The following is a 16,854-nucleotide window of genomic DNA, read 5'->3' as shown; positions in this document are numbered from 1 at the left end:
GAGAGAAAGGAGGGGGAGGAAGTAGCTCAGACTCACTCAATAAAGGATCCTTTCAGTAGAGTGAGGAACAATTTACAACAGCTCTGTGAGAGAGGTGCTCGCGCACACACACACACACACACACACTGTCATGGAAAGTTAGAGTGATTCAACGTCAGTTTGTGTAAATAGTGCTGCTCAGCGCCTTATTATAAGTTGTTTTAGCTTCTCTGTGGTGTTTCTACATATTCATTACTGGACGTGAGTCAACATATATCTGTTTTTACATGTTTCCAGAGGTGGTTCTGTTCAGGCTTGGTGTGTGTTGGTAGAGACTGACTGTGAAGGCTTGTTTCACTGTAAACAGTGGCGCTCGCTCGCCTGCCTTTATGACATCACTGCTCAAACATTCTCTTGTAGTTTAGTGAAGTCACAGAGATCTCACAAGTCTTTCCTTCTGTTCTTTTACTAGAGGCCTCTCATAGCTTTTCTCTCCTTTTTGGCAAATGTTATTTTTTCCTCTGATCACAAGATGTGATATAATCAAAGGATCTTTCTTTTTACCCCAATTCTGAGATTTTAGATAAAGTAATTACTAGCGATATAATCATTAACACAATTATGTTTTGGTTAGCTCTATTTTCAGTACAGCAGCGAGGGGAACCTAAATATAAAATATCTTATTTTTGCTCTCAGCTGATGTTATAAACTAGGGCTGAACAAATTATTGTTTCAGCATCGATATAGTAATGTGATCCTTCGCAAAAGTCACTTCGTCAGCATACGTAATATCGAGTCTTGATTATAATTCATCATTTGCATGTAGTTTTGATGCCTGTGATTGTATAATGACCTTAAAAGCATTCAGGCATCATAAGGCCCCATCCCAATTCTACTTTTGTACCCCTCTGGCCCTTACAGCCAAGGGTGAAGGGGAAGGGCTATTTACCCCTAAGAATTGGGACAGCACTACAACACCTGCACACGTCATCATATGTCATCGCGATCTCTTGCTTTATATGAGATCAGATGATTGCGACTGCTGTAGTTATTCCAGTTGTGCTATTTTTTGGTATTTATCTTCAGGAAATCACTGAAGGGGAAGGGCTAAGGGGTAGAATTGGGATTGGGCCTATGTACTTGAATACTGTTTGACTCAGAAAACGAAAAAACACTTGTATAATATATAAAACATGCAAATACAGAAATGCACCGCAAATAGCACTAACCTCACAACCAAATGTGTCTGGGGTCCCAAAAAAGTTTATAGATTGTTTATTAGATTATAGATTTATAGATTGTTTATAGATTGTTTATTAGATTAGAAATTGTATTTATATCGCAATGTATATCACAAAATAAAAAAAACTTTGCAAAGCTAGATATTTCCAATATTGTGCAGCCCTACTATAAACTACATCTTCCACATGGGCGATCACACTTGCAGGGGCAACAATATTATCCAAGAATGAAGAACTTGCACATGCAAGTTTGTTTGTCTTTATGTGCCACCAAAACAGCGCTGGTGAAAACAAATTGACACATGTGCGCAGAAAGTCATTCCCGCGCGCCTTACACACGCTGCCCCCGGTTGTTTACATGCACGCCGATATGCGTCAACATGCAAGTCGACAAAACTATAGGTTATATAATAATATGATGATGACACTTTGACTAAGCATGGCTATGAAGCAGAAAGGAGGAGTAATGAATCATGGAAGACAGCATAGTTTTAGTTCTAGGCCATGAGTGGGGTCTAAGACAACAGGCAATTTTATAAAACATATTTTTTGTATTCAATTGGAACTGTTATAATTAATAGTCATGCAACAGTCTTAGAATATTACTCCAGTTGTGTCTTTACATTGTTTTTCAGTTACATTAAGGATTGATTTAAGTTATTTTTTGGAATAAAAGTTGTATAATAATAATAATAATAATAATAATAACAATGGCGACGCAGTAGGTAGTGCTGTCACCTCACAGCAAAAAGGTCGCTGGGTTAAGGGTTCGAGCTCAGTTTCTCTGCATTTCTGTGTGGAGTTTGCATGTTCTCCCTGCGTTCGCGTGGGTTTCCTCCGGGTCCTCCGGTTTCCCCCACAGTCCAAACTCCAAAGACATGTGGTACAGGTGATTTGGGTAGACTAAATTGTCCTTAGTGTATGAGTGTGTGTGTGAGTGAGTGTGGATGTTTCCCAGAGATGGGTTGCAGCTGGAAGGGCCTCCGCTGCGTAAAAATGTGCTGGATAAGTTGGCGGTTCATTCCGCTGTGGCCACCCCGGAATAATAAATGGACTAAGCCGACAAGAAAATGAATGAATAAATGAATAATAATAATAATAATAAACAATTTGATATATATTTACTGAAAATAGATAAATATATTGAAATGTATTTATAATAATTATTTTAAATGTAGTTATTTATGAATATATATTTAAATATTTTAAATATATAGAAAGACAACCACATAATGTCTTTATTTCTTGTGGGTGGGATGGGGGAAATGGGATGTTTAGTGTGGTTTTTAAACTAGAACCGCCACTGATCAAATGCTACAATTGTAAGACCTAATTATCTTGGTAATTTTTCTGCTGTGCACTGAAATATAGGATATTGCCACTGCACAAATGAATGCAAGTTACATGGATTTAAAATATCAATAAAGCTTTGTGTGAAAAATACACTATATTGAAATACAATTGTACTGCCTCGTAGCCTTTTCGCTTGATCTCAGAGCTGATGCTGATTTAAAACCATTACACTCTCAAAAATAAGAAGAAAAAGCTTTAGGACAGAGTGAACAATCCTCTTTGGGCTTGCCTGAAAGAAAAGATAAAGAATGTTTTTTATTTATGAAGATCTTTGTCTGCAGAGCTGTACAAATTCAGTTTGAGAATATGTGCATGATAGTAATTGGAGATGAGAAGGTTTGTAATACACGGCTGTAATACAGTAGGCTGCTATCAAAAGGCCATTTTTATGAGACGGCCTCACTGATGGAGAGGTAAGCGAATGGTCCCCTCCCCCTGCTTTCTCTCTCTCTTTCTGCAGATGTCTGCCCTTTTTCAGCAGTAGGCACGTGGGTCGGGCCTGCAGGGCAGGAGGCTGCCTGCCTTCATCTGGCTGTGGGAGATCTCTCCCTTGCTCTGTCCTTCTCCATTTGATCTTTATCTTCATTTTAATATAACTGCGTGTCAGAACATTTATTTCATTTTAAATAAATGAAAATGTATTTAAAATAAAAATACATTTAAAATAAAATAAGGCAGCATGGTGGCGCAGTGGGTAGCACAATCGCCTCACAGCAAGAAGGTCACTGGTTCGAGCCCTGGCTGGCTCAGTTGGCATTTCTGTGTGGAGTTTGCATGTTCTCCCCGCATTGGCGTGGGTTTCCTCCGGGTGCTCCGGTTTCCCCTCAAGTCCAAAGACATGCGCTGTAGGTGAATTGAATCAACTACATTGGCTGTAGTGAATGAGTGTGTGTGAATGCAAGAGTCTATGGGTGTTTGCCAGTGTTGGGTTGTGGCTGGAAGGGCAACTGCAGAAAACATATGCTGGAAAAGTTGTCGGTTCATTCTGCTGTGGCGAACCCTGATTAATAAAGGGACTAAGCTAAAAAGAAAATAAATGAATTTTAGTTAGTATAAAATAAAACATGAGAGTAAAATCTGGTGGAAATCGGAAATATGTCCTTAAAGCACATTGAAGGAGTCTTGTTTCAGTTTGAGAAAGGTCAGAGTTCTAGGATTGTGTTTATTTAACACCACTGAGCGCACACTGCTAATGTGTTTATCGAAGGTGTGTAATTAGCCTCTAGAGCAGGAAACTTTGCACAGATGAATCATTCAGACTCAGCGTTTTGTTTCTTTTCTTTAAGCACCAGTGTGAAGACATGTGCACTTACGAGATTGTAATTGACACATAATCATACAGGCATGTATTGATTTGAGCGATATGACCACCGAAGCTCTTGTTTTTTCATCCGGTGAGATGCTAGTTTGGGCCGGATGAGCACATGCGGGTATGTCTGTGTGAGTGATTGTCCTTCAGGACTGCTGATGGGGCATCCGGACAGGCTGAGACTGCAGCTGCTGGTGTGCTGTGGCCGTGATTAAGTACGGAAGCTAAAACTAGCTCTCTGGTGCTAATGGCGGCCATACAACTCACTCAAGAGCAAAATAATGAGAGTAGTGGACGTTCTAGGCGTTTTTGAGGAAATGATTGCAAAATGATCACTCTTGCCATAGCTATTGAGACCAGTCCATCATGGGAAAAATCTATCAAGGAAGTGCGGAAAGTAGTGGCACATTGTGTGTGCGTCATGTATGATTTTACAGGAAGTTTTGAATAACCGACAGCTGAAACTAGAGCTTTCATGCTCGTCTACTTCGACAAATGGTGCCAATTATCATGTTTAATAGGGCATTGTAAACATTAAGAGAAACTAATCCCATAACAACCTTTAGCAGAGACCAAAGACAAACCTGGTCAAAAACATTACAATATTGAAGTCAACATGACCTTAAAATGAGCATTCTGCCATCATTTATTCACTTCTATTACAACGCAAGCCTGTATGACCTTATAAGGGGTGAGGAAAGGATGAAAGAGCTTTTGTTTTTGAGTGAACGGTCTCTTTATTACATGTTCCTGGTTTTATTGTGAACAATCCATTATTACATGTTATTCTAAGAAAGATAATGTTTGTCTAATCTTTTATCAAATGTAATAACCTGCTCCACCTCTAAAGCAACTTTCCCTTTCTGCAGAAGAACATCCTGTTTGCAGTGGATAAAGCCCAAACTAAAAACTGTAACATTATTGAAGTAACATGAATAGCAGCTGAAGCTTTGAGCTATTATCGTGTTTGTCTACTCATCCTTCCATCTATCCATCCATCTCTCTATCCATTCATCCATCTTTCTATTGTTCAGTCTAAATATCATTCTATCATTTGTTCCATCAATCCATTCATCCATCGATCTTTCCATCAATCTATCCATCCATTGTTCTGTCCATCAATCCATCCATCCGTCTATCATTCTTTCCATCAATCCATCCATCTTTCGGTCCATTAATTCACCCAATCATCATTCTGTCAATCATTTTAACTTCTATCATTTTTTTTATCTATTCATATATCCATCATTGTCATCTAAACGCCCTTCAATCTATCATCCATCCCTCCGTCCATCGTTCTGTCCATCAATCCATCATTTTAACTTCTACCAGTTTGTTTTCATCCATCACTCTGTCATCTATCATTCTGTGCATAAACACAATCTTTCTATCACTTCTTCATTTTAACATCTATTATTTAGTTTTCATTCATTCATCCATCATTTTCTGCCTCAAAAATGTGCATCCGTCCTTTCCTCCATCCATCCTTCTATCATCCATCATTCTACCCATCGCTTCATCCATCCATCGATCTATCCATCATTCTAACTTCTATTGTTTTGTTTTCATACATTCATTCATCTGTCCATCATTCTGTAATCTATCATTCTGTGCATAGACACCATCTGTGCATCTATCAATCCATCCATCTTTCTGTCCATCATTTTAACTTCCATTATTTTGTTTTCATCCATTCATCTGTCATTTTGTGCCTCAACACTGTCCGTCCATCTCTCCATGCTTCTATCTATCCATCATTCTGTCATCTATCGTTCTGTGTATAAACACCATCTGTCTGCCCATCCATCTTTCTGTCCATCAGTTCATCATTTTAACTTCTATTATTTTAACTTCTTCCATTCATCCTCAACATTCTCCGTCTATCCCTCCATCCGTCTATCCTTGTTTCCATCCATCATTCTGTCCATCATTTTAACTTCTATCATATTGTTATCATCCATCTATTCATCATTCTGTCAACTATCATTATGTGCATAAACAATATCTGTCCATCTATCCATATTTCTGTTCATCAGTCCATTGTTCTGTCCATCAATCCATCACTTTAACTTTATGATTTTGTTTTCATACATCCATTGTTCTGTTGTCTATCGCTCTGTGCATAAACACCATCTGTTTGTCCAGCCATCCATCCATCCATATTTCTGTCCATCAGTCTATCTTTTTAATTTGTATTATTTTGTTTTCATCCATCCCTCATTCTGTCCATCAATTCGTCCATCCAGCGTTCTTTCCATCATTTTAACTTCTGTCGTTTTGTTTTCATTTATTCATTCATCTATCCATCATCTATCATTCTGTGCATAAACACCATCTGTCCGTCCATCCCTCCACCCTTCCATCTATCCATCATTCTGTACATCCATCCATCCATCTTTGTCCATCAATCCATCAGTTTATCTTTTATTATTTTGTTTTCATCCATTCATCCATCCATTATTTTGTGCCTAAACACTGTCCATTCGTCCCTACATCTGTCCGTCATCTATCATTCTGTCCATCCATCCATTATTTTGTCCGTCAAGTCATCCATTGTTCAGTCTATCAATCCATCATTTTTTCTTCAATCATTTTTATCCCTTCTTCATTCTGTCATATGTTGTTCTGTGCCTAAATGCCATCCATTCTTCTGCTTGTCCTTTCATCCAGCCATAATTTTACCTTTTATTATTTACTTCCATTTATCTATCTATACTGCATTGCTAACTTTCATTCTGTGCATAGACACTATCCGTTCTTCCATTCATCTGTCCATCCATCCAGTCATTCATCCATCTATATGTAATTCCATGTATCGTTCTGTATTCTGTCTCGAATTTTCTGGTAAACACTTCACTTTTTCTTTCCTTTTGTTTTCACCTTTGTTAAAAGCATGAGGAGGCAAACACAGGCAAGAGCAAAATCAATCACTTTATGTTCAATCTACAGCACTTCAAGTCATGCAGAGAACATTAGACTATTTTTATGTTCCTCATACATGGCATGCTTGCCCATGTGTGTCCATCCATGAGTCAGTTCTCTAATTCTTGCATAAATTTGTGCCGTCAACAGAGGTCTTGGAGATAGACAGGGAACATCACAATTCCTCCACCGCCCCTTTTGCGGTTTAATTTCCCATGTCTAAATGTGCCATCTAATTCTCAGATCTCATGTCATTTAATGCTGTTATCTCTTTCTCCTGTGCCGTGCTCTTTATAATGGGAATATAAGAGTCTGACGCACGTCTGAAAGAGATCACATACAGTATTTATAAATGGCCAGGTCTTGTCTCCTCAGATTTTTTCTCTCAAAACAATCCATCCAATAAGGCACTTTTATTTGAAACGGTTAGGAATCATTTTGAGGCCTGAAAGTTATACATTAGCATCTCTGCCTTGAAACTGAAAGTTGAATGAGTTTGCTATTATTAAACTTGCCAGTGGTCATTATGTTTTTGGTCTTGGTTAGACCCAGGCATTTATCTCTTCATTCACATGTCCAAATGAATTTCAGTCTGTCAATTTAGACATGTTCATTGCTTTAGCCTCTGCTAATGGAAACGGGCCAGACCATCTTATATTCTCTTCAGAAAGAGCTCAAGGTGACCTGCAATGTTAAATATCTATGCAAATCTCCACGCAAACAATTGTTGGTTTACTGTACTCAGCGGTTTTACCTCTGTCACCATGCAGAAAAAAAATTGAATCTCAATTGCAAAGTGGATAAACCTGTTCTGTTCAACAACAACTGGATTGTACAGGCTGTACCGTACTTGAAATCGAATCTTTGCTCTTCTATATTTGTCCTCCAAGGGTTTGAAACCAAAAAAAACAAAAAAAGGTTTGCTAAATAAACGTTTATTAGATAAACCCAAGTATGAGCACGCTGTTTGTTTGATGGCAAAATCATTTTATGGATAATCTTCTTAATTAAGTAATTAAAGTAGGCAGGAAATGCCATTTTACTTCAGCAGTGTGAAGTATTTCTAAGTAAAACAGGATGTTCTTTAGACTGGGGCTTGCTTTCATCTATTGGGAATTAAATGAATTGCGATGGGGAAAATGGTTTGGATATGTCAACTGAATGGAAAATTGTGTCACAAATTTTTAAAATTCAGGGGTTGGTTATCTTTTTGATAATACTTTGGAAAGAATACTTAAAATATTATTACAATTTCAAAATGGTTTTAATCTGTTTTAGTATTTCTTAAAATGTAGTTTATTTCTGTGATGGCAAGCTGAATGTTCAGGATAATTACTTTAGTGTTCACTATTTGATTATTGTAATATTCGGATTTGATGCTAAACTAACTTCTAAAGTTAAGTTTTACTATTTATCATTGTGCTGCATACTTACACTCTTAAAAATAATTGTGCCAGGAAAATCATACCGATTCTCACAGAGATGCCATAGAAAAAAGAGTTTTTGGCTCTCTTTTCAGTAACCAGTTCTTTAAGGAAATAATTTTTCAAAGTGTAATGAACACTTCTAAAGAATCTAAAAAACTTTTTTCCAATATTAAAGCAGGGTTTCTGCAGGTTTCACCGAGTTAAATCTAAGACTTTATAAAACCATTATGAATGAAATTTTAGACTCGAAGCACTAAAGGCTAAGGAAAATTTCAAATAGCGCAGACAGAAAAGATTTTTATTTGACCTATCAACAAAATTATTATAATTTAATACATTTAATAATACATTAATACTAAACAATTCACATATTTTAGATTTAGTTTTTTAGCAAATTTTTCTTTAATATTGTGTAAAAACAAGTAAGCTCTACTTGTATTCATACACGTTTTCCCAACATAAACTTTCTTTAAAATAAAAAAATGAACAAATGTTTTGAAAGTTTGAAAAACCATAATAAACTAAATCTATGCACAACAATCTGTCCAGGTCAGTATTCTCAGCAGTAAATACATGGAGCACTTTTAAACAATTGTTATTGTAAGGAAAATAATTAAAGCATTATGATAAATAGAGTTAAAAATTAACTTTTAAATAAAAAGCTGAAAGTTTTATTGAGAGGGATTGTTGGTGATTGTATGGGCATTGGCCAGATTGGGAAACAATACATGAACAAAGGAAAATTTAGACCTGTTTAAAAAAGATCTAAGACCTACAAATCATTCAGCAAATGTAAGACTTTTCAAGGCCTAAAAATTGGATTGTAATTGGATTTTGAGATTTAAGACCCTGCAGAAACCATGTAAATCCATAATTCACCAAAAAAAACAAAAACAATTAAATTTAAATTTCACTTGTTTTAAACCTTTATGAGCTTCTTCCATAGTAGGAAAACCAATCCAGTCAATATTTACAGGTTTTCAGCTTTCTTCAAAGTATCATTTGTAATAGAAGAAAGTTAGACAGGGTTGGAACAAGTAAAGGGTGAGTTAATAATAACACAATTATTGGGTGAATCATCCCTTTAAGAACCATGAATGACAAACCATTAATCCTAGTAAAGAAGTGTTATGTTTTTGTGGAATCTCACATACATTTTCCTTAAAGTCTGCATGAACTGACGTTGCGAAGGACTGCCAGTGCAAACACTGAAGCAAATGCTCAGACTTTGATTGATTTCAGTGGATTAACTTAATACAGATTACTTGTTCACTAAAGGATGACAGTGTGCACTAGCAACGTAAACATTGTGCATTTTTAATTCACACAAGCTTTAATGTTTCCTTAATTTATAGAAAGAACATCAATGAATTCTTTATTTGCAATATAATCATGTTAGAAATATATTTACTGCCTTGCTGATTAAAAGTATTAATTTATATATTAAAAACCCTTACAGACCCCAAACATTTTTAAATGTTTTATTCTTTATATCAGTGTTCACTAAAAAAATCATTCACAGTAAGAACAGTCAGTTTATTGAAGCAAGTGTGGTATACCCCAATTATAATCTTAGATGAAAAAAACAACACTTTCATTTTTAGAGCGAGACGCTCAGAAAAGCTCATGCCTCACACCTCAGATAAGCGGGTGAAATCCCACTAATGCTCCGACTGATGAATGAGAGATGAGTGAGTGTGATCACAGTCTTCAAAACCAGCTCAGTCTCGACTACAACACACACAGACAGAGATGACACAGTTTGAACCAGCACTGTGCCCGTCAGGAAGAAGATGGATGGCTTCCTTTTTATTCCATCTCTGTTTATGGCTGAGGTTGAGTTCACACACACACAGAAGCACATCTGAATCCACTGAGCGGAAGAGATGAGTTTTGGGCCTGGCTGAAATGAATTTCTGGACTCAAAATAGAAATCTTTTGTGTTTTATTGAGCAGTTTGCTCATCTTTATTCAAATTTCTTTTTTCACTCATTGATTGTTTGTTACGCCATGCTTTTGAAGTACTTTAAAAGGAATAATCACCCCAAACTGAACATTCTGTCATTATTTACTCACTCTTGTCACAAATCTGTTTCAGTTTTTTGTCTATTAAACAAAGAATTTTGATAAATGCTGGAAACCTGTAACCATTCCATAGTTGAACATACAAATACTATGGAAGTCAATGTTTAACGATTTTAAACATTTTTCAAAATATCTTCTTTTATGTTTAACAAAAAAAAAAAAAAGAAACTCAAAGGTTTGTGACAACTTAAGGGAGATTAAATGAGTAATTTTCATTTTTTGGTGAAATATCCCTTTATTAAAGGCCTATTCACTTTCTTAATGTCATAAGAATTTATATCATTAGTTAGTTCATCTGAGTGATGCTTGGATATGTTAAGGTATGCACATTATTATTATTTAATTATAATTAAAATATTTAAACAATAATGATTTAAATAGTATGACTATTCCATAAAATAAACATTTTCATAATTCAAAATTATATATACATATATTTTGATTATAAGATATCAAATGTGTGGGCTTTTTTGTAATGAATGTAACATGACCTTATTCTTTGCGTACTAGCGGGCGCAGCCATTGCAATCTTTATGTCTCGACTTTCTGTCTCATTCACTTCCATTGATTTTTAAACATTAAAAACAGCTTGTTACGCTGTTGGAAGTTGCAAACTGATATTTTCTTATTATATTATGCTGCTTCGTCTGTATAGTCATGAACACATTTGTTTATAAAGCAAGTAGTTTGACAGTTTTCTGCTGTTTATTATTCCTAGTCATTTCTCCCGTTGGCAACTGAATCTGAAGTTCTAAAATTATCGCAACAAAATGATTGAACTTCTGCATTGTAGAATAAGGTCAATACAATAAATGTTAATTTTACACTTTAAGTCCATATATACCTTTAATTTGTCAGGACTAACCTTTCCTTTTAACTTTTACCTGTTGTTGTGGCCTTTTGTTATATATTGGAAATTCGATCACAAGAGTTTGGCATTTCAAATGTTATATAAAAAGGGCTGCATATACTGTAGGGCTGCATGATATTGGAAAAATTGTATATTGTGAAATTCTTTTATTCTGCGATTAATATTGCGAAATGGAATTCTGTTTTAAAGGATGGTTTGAATAGCTCTTTTTGACAATACTAAAATAATACAATAAATATTTGTCACACCAAACATAAGTGCTCTCTTAAAACACAGTCACAAAACACATGCAAATGTTAAACTTTTATTTTTGTATGGTTAAATTTAGCTGTGACTCCACATGTCAAAACAACTGGTTTTGTAACTCCTGGCCTGAACTACAATTCAGACTTAACATTGCAGATCTCACAATGTAACTCTTGCAGATGTGCACATTGTGATATCGATGCTACAACGAAATTGGGCTCTATCATACACCCGGTGCAATGGGGCGCAAGCCGTGACGCAGTAGTTGTTTGCTAGTTTTAGCTTGGCGCAAGAGTCGTTTTGATGTTTTGCACCACACCGTTTAAATAGCAAATGCATTTGTGCTCATATGTGTGCCCATAGGCGTTCTGGTCTAAAAAAGAAGGTGTATTAAGGTGCATTGCTGGTGTGTTGCTATTTTGAGGAACTTAAATAGAAGGTTCAAAAAATAGATCAGATCAAAGCTGCTCTATTGTCCAGCGCAGAGCACGTTAGTTGTGCGGCTGGCTTACACATTGCTTAATACAGACAGGGTGTACAGCAATACGCAAATATCTTTACAAATGAAAAATAATTAAAATATTAAGGATATATATAGGATATAATGAGGATATATAGCCTATATGATATAAATATGAGGATTAAAATATTACAAAACATATTATTTTCTAGCCTACATAAATATAAAAACCAAACTTTCATGCCTTCTTCATCTCGGGGGACTTTTTCAATTTATTCATAACTATTTGCTTTTGTATAATGTTATTATTATTAGCAGTATTATTTATTAAATGCATATTTATATTTGTTTTATTAAAAACAAGCTTAGATTTGTCCACCTGTCAGGTTTTAGACCATATGGGGCACAGCATGTCTATTTGGATATAACTCAGTTGTTTGACCACACTTCGTAATAATTGTTCGTTTATTAGTTTGCTGGAAATTAGAACTGAATTTAGAAATAACAAAAAAACAAAATCTTTGCGCTTAAGAAACTAAATTAATTATTCATAGGTTCATTGATGTCTGTGCGTACAAGGTTTCCCTATCCACGAGAGCGAAAGTGAAAGTAGATTATGAGATGCCTTATCTCTCTTTCTCGCGCTGCAGATGCTCTGTTTCACTGTTTTCTAGCTAGTAAAATGCTCAGTTTTTCCACTTACAAAGTCTGTGGTGTAAATAGCAAATGCACCATGGCACAATGCAACTGACTTTTAAAGGGAATGGGAGATGAGACTCTGATTGGTTTATTCTCAAAACACACATATAACTCAATAAGAAAATAAGCTCAACCCTTTTAGACCATGCACCGCGGCACAAATCGGATTTTTCCGTCCTTATATTAGCAAAAGTAGATTCCGACACGCCCTAATTGCTTTTGCGCATGGATCGTCAAAATAAAGCCCATTGTGTGCCCCCTAGTTGCATATTTTGGATGATTCTGTGGCTTGCAGCATTTGTAGTGTCATTTTAAGGTGAAATCAAGTTCATCTAAAGACAAAGCTTGCAGTAGTTCTGCGTAGATCTAGTCTCTAATGGCTCTTCCTGTGAATCAGACAAGTAGCAGGTGACTTGTTTTTGTTTTGGGAATTCTTGTCATAGCACTCACTCATTTTCATAGAACTCACTCATTTCCTCTCCCTCCAAAACAGACAAATCCCCCTGCTGGAGGCAACGTTTCTAATATTGTTTTCATTGATGTGCAGTTGCGTAAGTCCTGTGAGTGTGTGTGAGTGTGTGTGTCTGTTCCCTATTGCATAAATGTCATTCCCGGAACAATCTGGCAGACCTCTATTCTGAGATGGGCAAAGCCGGTCGGCGTGTCACATCCACTGTGGTCAGCATTTGTTGTTGTGACTGCTTTTAGTTCAGACGTCCTGTCTGACACACTCATTACTGTCAGCATCTCTCTCTCTCTTTTTCTCTCTCTCTCTCTATCCGTGTCTCCTGGCAGAACCAGCTGGATGTTTATTCTACTCAAACAGAGAATCTCCTGCGATGCCAAAAAGCTGCAACGTTTACAAAATTCTCCAGTACTTCACGATCTGTTTTAAACCGGAGTAAACCTGAAACACCTGCTCTGGGTGGCAGATCTGTTTTCAGCAGGTCAGCTCTGGAAAGACTAGTGCAGGTGTTATTTGGCATCGACTGGTACCTTGCAGTGCTCTATTACAATAAAGGTATCATAATTCAATATACTTAAGTGCATGATTTTGCCAATTAACTAGTAAAAGAGAGATTAATATGAAATATTCAGCCTTTATTTTAAGAGCATTTACTTTATCATGCCAGACTAAATCATTCAAATGAATTATTAGCTATGTTTCCATACACCTATTTTTACGCACATTTTGGATATGCACATAAATAATCAGTTGAAGGAAACGCCAAGATGTGATTTTTATGCTCATAACCGAGTAGGGTAGTATTTTTATTCGATAAGAAAAAATGTGCATAAACTATGATGGAAACACTTTTACCAAACAAATTCCTGTATGTGCATTAAAAAAGTCTTGTGATTTTGTTATATATGATAATGTGATGAAAAAAAAAGTGTGTGAATGGATAATCCAGCAGGCCGAGCACACTGTAAAACATCTGAAATGTTTTGGTCCTTCTAAAATGCCGTAACTATTTCAGTATCCGCTTGTTAAGAGTGACGTCACGCGAAGCGGCTTCCGGGTCCAAGCGATCTATTCAACTAAATGGGGAGACTCATGAAATGGTAATGATAAACGTTTACAAAGCGATTTAATGCTTTCGAAAATCACGATCGCAATATATATGTCCATGCCTAATATCCGATGGCCAGAAAGTAATTCATTTTTTATAAATTGTAAAATTTTTGGTATTTGTTATGCAGCAAGCCCAGAGATTGAACGAATGATTTCTCCACTCAAATGAATGGCGGCTTGGACCCGGAAACAGTATACATACGTCACAAACAAGTCACCACTTAACAAGCGGATTAGTGCTATTGTATTATTAATTACCTACAAAACTGACAAGAGTGTTTGTGCTCCATGTCTCACGCCTTTCAACTCCACCAAGTGTTTATCGTGACGTGTGTCCATTTTCCAGCCGCACCTAGTTGAAAAAGATCTGAACTTTTCTAAATGCTGCGAGCACATCGTGATTTATGCAAGTAGAACTAACCAATCTGCTTCACACTTTGTATATAATATATACATTTCAGTAATAATAATATGATAATAATATTATTAATAATAATAATATTCAGATAATAATATACCTAAATGGATTGTTATAAAATGTTCAATAATTATCTATATCGTATGATATAAAACACTGTACTGTTTTTTTTTTTTCGTAACGTCGCCCAGCTCTACTTTTACTATACCTTATCTATTTCCCTGTCATTAATGCAGTCTCTACAAATCTTTCCAAAACAACAGAGATCCCAGTGCTGGCCTGTAGCCTCATGACTGCGCTGATGCATGACGTCTTTGCCCTCAGGAAGGTGTGTTTGTGTCTGCAGGATTGCGCTGGGGGCCGATTACATAAAACATTGCCCCTGAAGGCTTGGTAACGGGAGCTGGGGGTTCCTGCGCTGGAATTGCTCACCATATTTTATGAGGTTGCAGTACTACAGAAGCCCACGTTTGGCATAGCAACTATTTTCTCAGACAGGGAACCACCTGCTCTTACCCTGGCATTAGAAATCATTCCCCAGTAGATGCTTTCTGCTGAGTTTGTTGTTGTTGTTGTTGTTGAATTTCCTCGGAGGCGTCTTTTCAAGTCGAGCGACGTCATCGTGAGATTTGGTCGGCTCGCTGAGGAAGAGAAATGTTGAGCAGACGCATCCAATCATAACACATACTTCTGCGATTAGATCTTTTCCTACGTCTGGAAAGCTCATAAATCTGTTGCTCATTGGCATTCTCCTGGTGCAGATGATACGTCATGGTTAGACAAAGATGTGGAAAAGATGGAGTGACATAATGAAGGATGAGGCTGGGATGGAGATAGACTCAGCCTGCAGGTGATTCAGGTCAGCGCTCTCACTGAGGAGCCGCTGCCACGGTTACCATCGCTATGGAAACTAGGAGGTGTGCGGGTGCGTTCGAGCTGCCATCCTGATGTTTTTAATCAGCCACGAGCTGGCAAATGCCAATGAGTCCATATGAGAGAATGATGACACAAGCTGTTTGGTTTTACATTTTTTATTTTCCTCATACCCAGTGGTGGCATAGAAAAAAATTTGCCCATAGAATGATGTACTTGGTGTGATATACATGTAGGTTTTGTCCATTGGGAGTTGTGTAGGGAGGGCTTGATGATGTCATCTGAAAAAGACAGTGGATACAGAGGCGGAGCTTTAAAAATAAAAAACATAATTAAGATTTCTTTGAATCATAAAGTTCCAAACTAATTGTATTAGGTTTTATTATATTTGATTTATATATATATATATATATATATATATATATATATATATATATATATATATATATATATACATACACACACACACACACACACTATTCATAATTTTTTCTTTTTTTTTCTTGATTGAGACCTGTTGAATTCTTCTTTCGTCATTTGCAATGTATTCAAATTGTTTTTGTTCTTCCCAATGTTTATATGTGATATATTATTTTCTGTAAAGCTGCTTCTTACCATGACATGCTCACACCTAAATGGTTAAAAGAGATATGTTTAAGGAATTATAAGCAGCATCCTTTATTTATTGTCTTAGGGAAGGCGAGATCAGAATCAGTTCTCTGTTTCGGCCATTCATCATGACAAAGAATAACTACTCGGTATCAGCTGCAAAAATCCTGATCAGAGAACCCCTATTGAATAGCTTTTTTAATATGCCATCATATGATTATTGTTCTAAAGATGTCTTCTTTAACATGATGGTAAAAACTGAATTTTTTTTCCCTCGGAAAAAATGCAACCGGACACATTCTGATGTACCAAAATTGAAAGCCATATTACAATTTATTGCAGTAATTCTTGAAATCCCCTTTTCATCTTTGACCCTAAAGCAGTCTTTTTAAAGCTCTTGCAAACTGAGGAGTGAATTGTCAAAAATGTGTACAGTAATATAGTGATAAGTAGATTTCCTCTGGTATTTCCTTCCTGTGCGGTGGCTTCATAAAATAGCTCTATACTAATCCCAGGCCTAAATTAGATTTGCATGTGTATGTCTGCATGGTCGTCCAAACATCATTTTGTCTTGTGCATGAATGCACGCGGCTGTCTGTTGACTAATACTCTTTGCTCTGAAGGAGACTTAAGATGGTGTGTGTGTGTGTGTGTGTTTTGATCTCTGGTTGAGTTCTTTCAGTGAGCGGCTCTTGCTCCTGGCTCTAATCTGATTCTATAAAGTGCTTAGGAGGATCTTTGTTTCCATCTGCTGGTTTTCACTCTGTTACATCACTGCAGCTGCCA

At 36.4% G+C, this 16,854-nt stretch overlaps 2 protein-coding genes across 7 annotated transcripts in view; one reads left to right on the top strand and one right to left on the bottom strand.

The window, feature by feature from the left end:
* Positions 1 to 16,854, top strand: part of ubl3a (ubiquitin-like 3a) — a 43,108-nt gene that overhangs the window by 9,774 nt on the left and 16,480 nt on the right.
* Positions 15,602 to 16,854, bottom strand: part of or30bv1 (odorant receptor, family 30, subfamily BV, member 1) — a 202,249-nt gene continuing 200,996 nt past the window's right edge. For all 5 annotated transcript variants that reach the window (XR_015500571.1, XR_015500570.1, XR_015500572.1 and 2 more), the window contains one exon: positions 15,602 to 15,740. The gene's annotated coding sequence lies outside the window, so the exon portion shown is untranslated. The remainder of the gene's footprint in view (positions 15,741 to 16,854) is intronic.

The sequence above is a fragment of the Danio rerio genome, chromosome 10, assembly GCF_052040795.2.
Source record: "Danio rerio strain M-AB ecotype USA chromosome 10, GRCz13ab, whole genome shotgun sequence".
Classification (NCBI taxonomy): Eukaryota; Metazoa; Chordata; class Actinopteri; order Cypriniformes; family Danionidae; genus Danio; species Danio rerio.
This window is presented reverse-complemented; position numbering and strand designations above follow the sequence as displayed.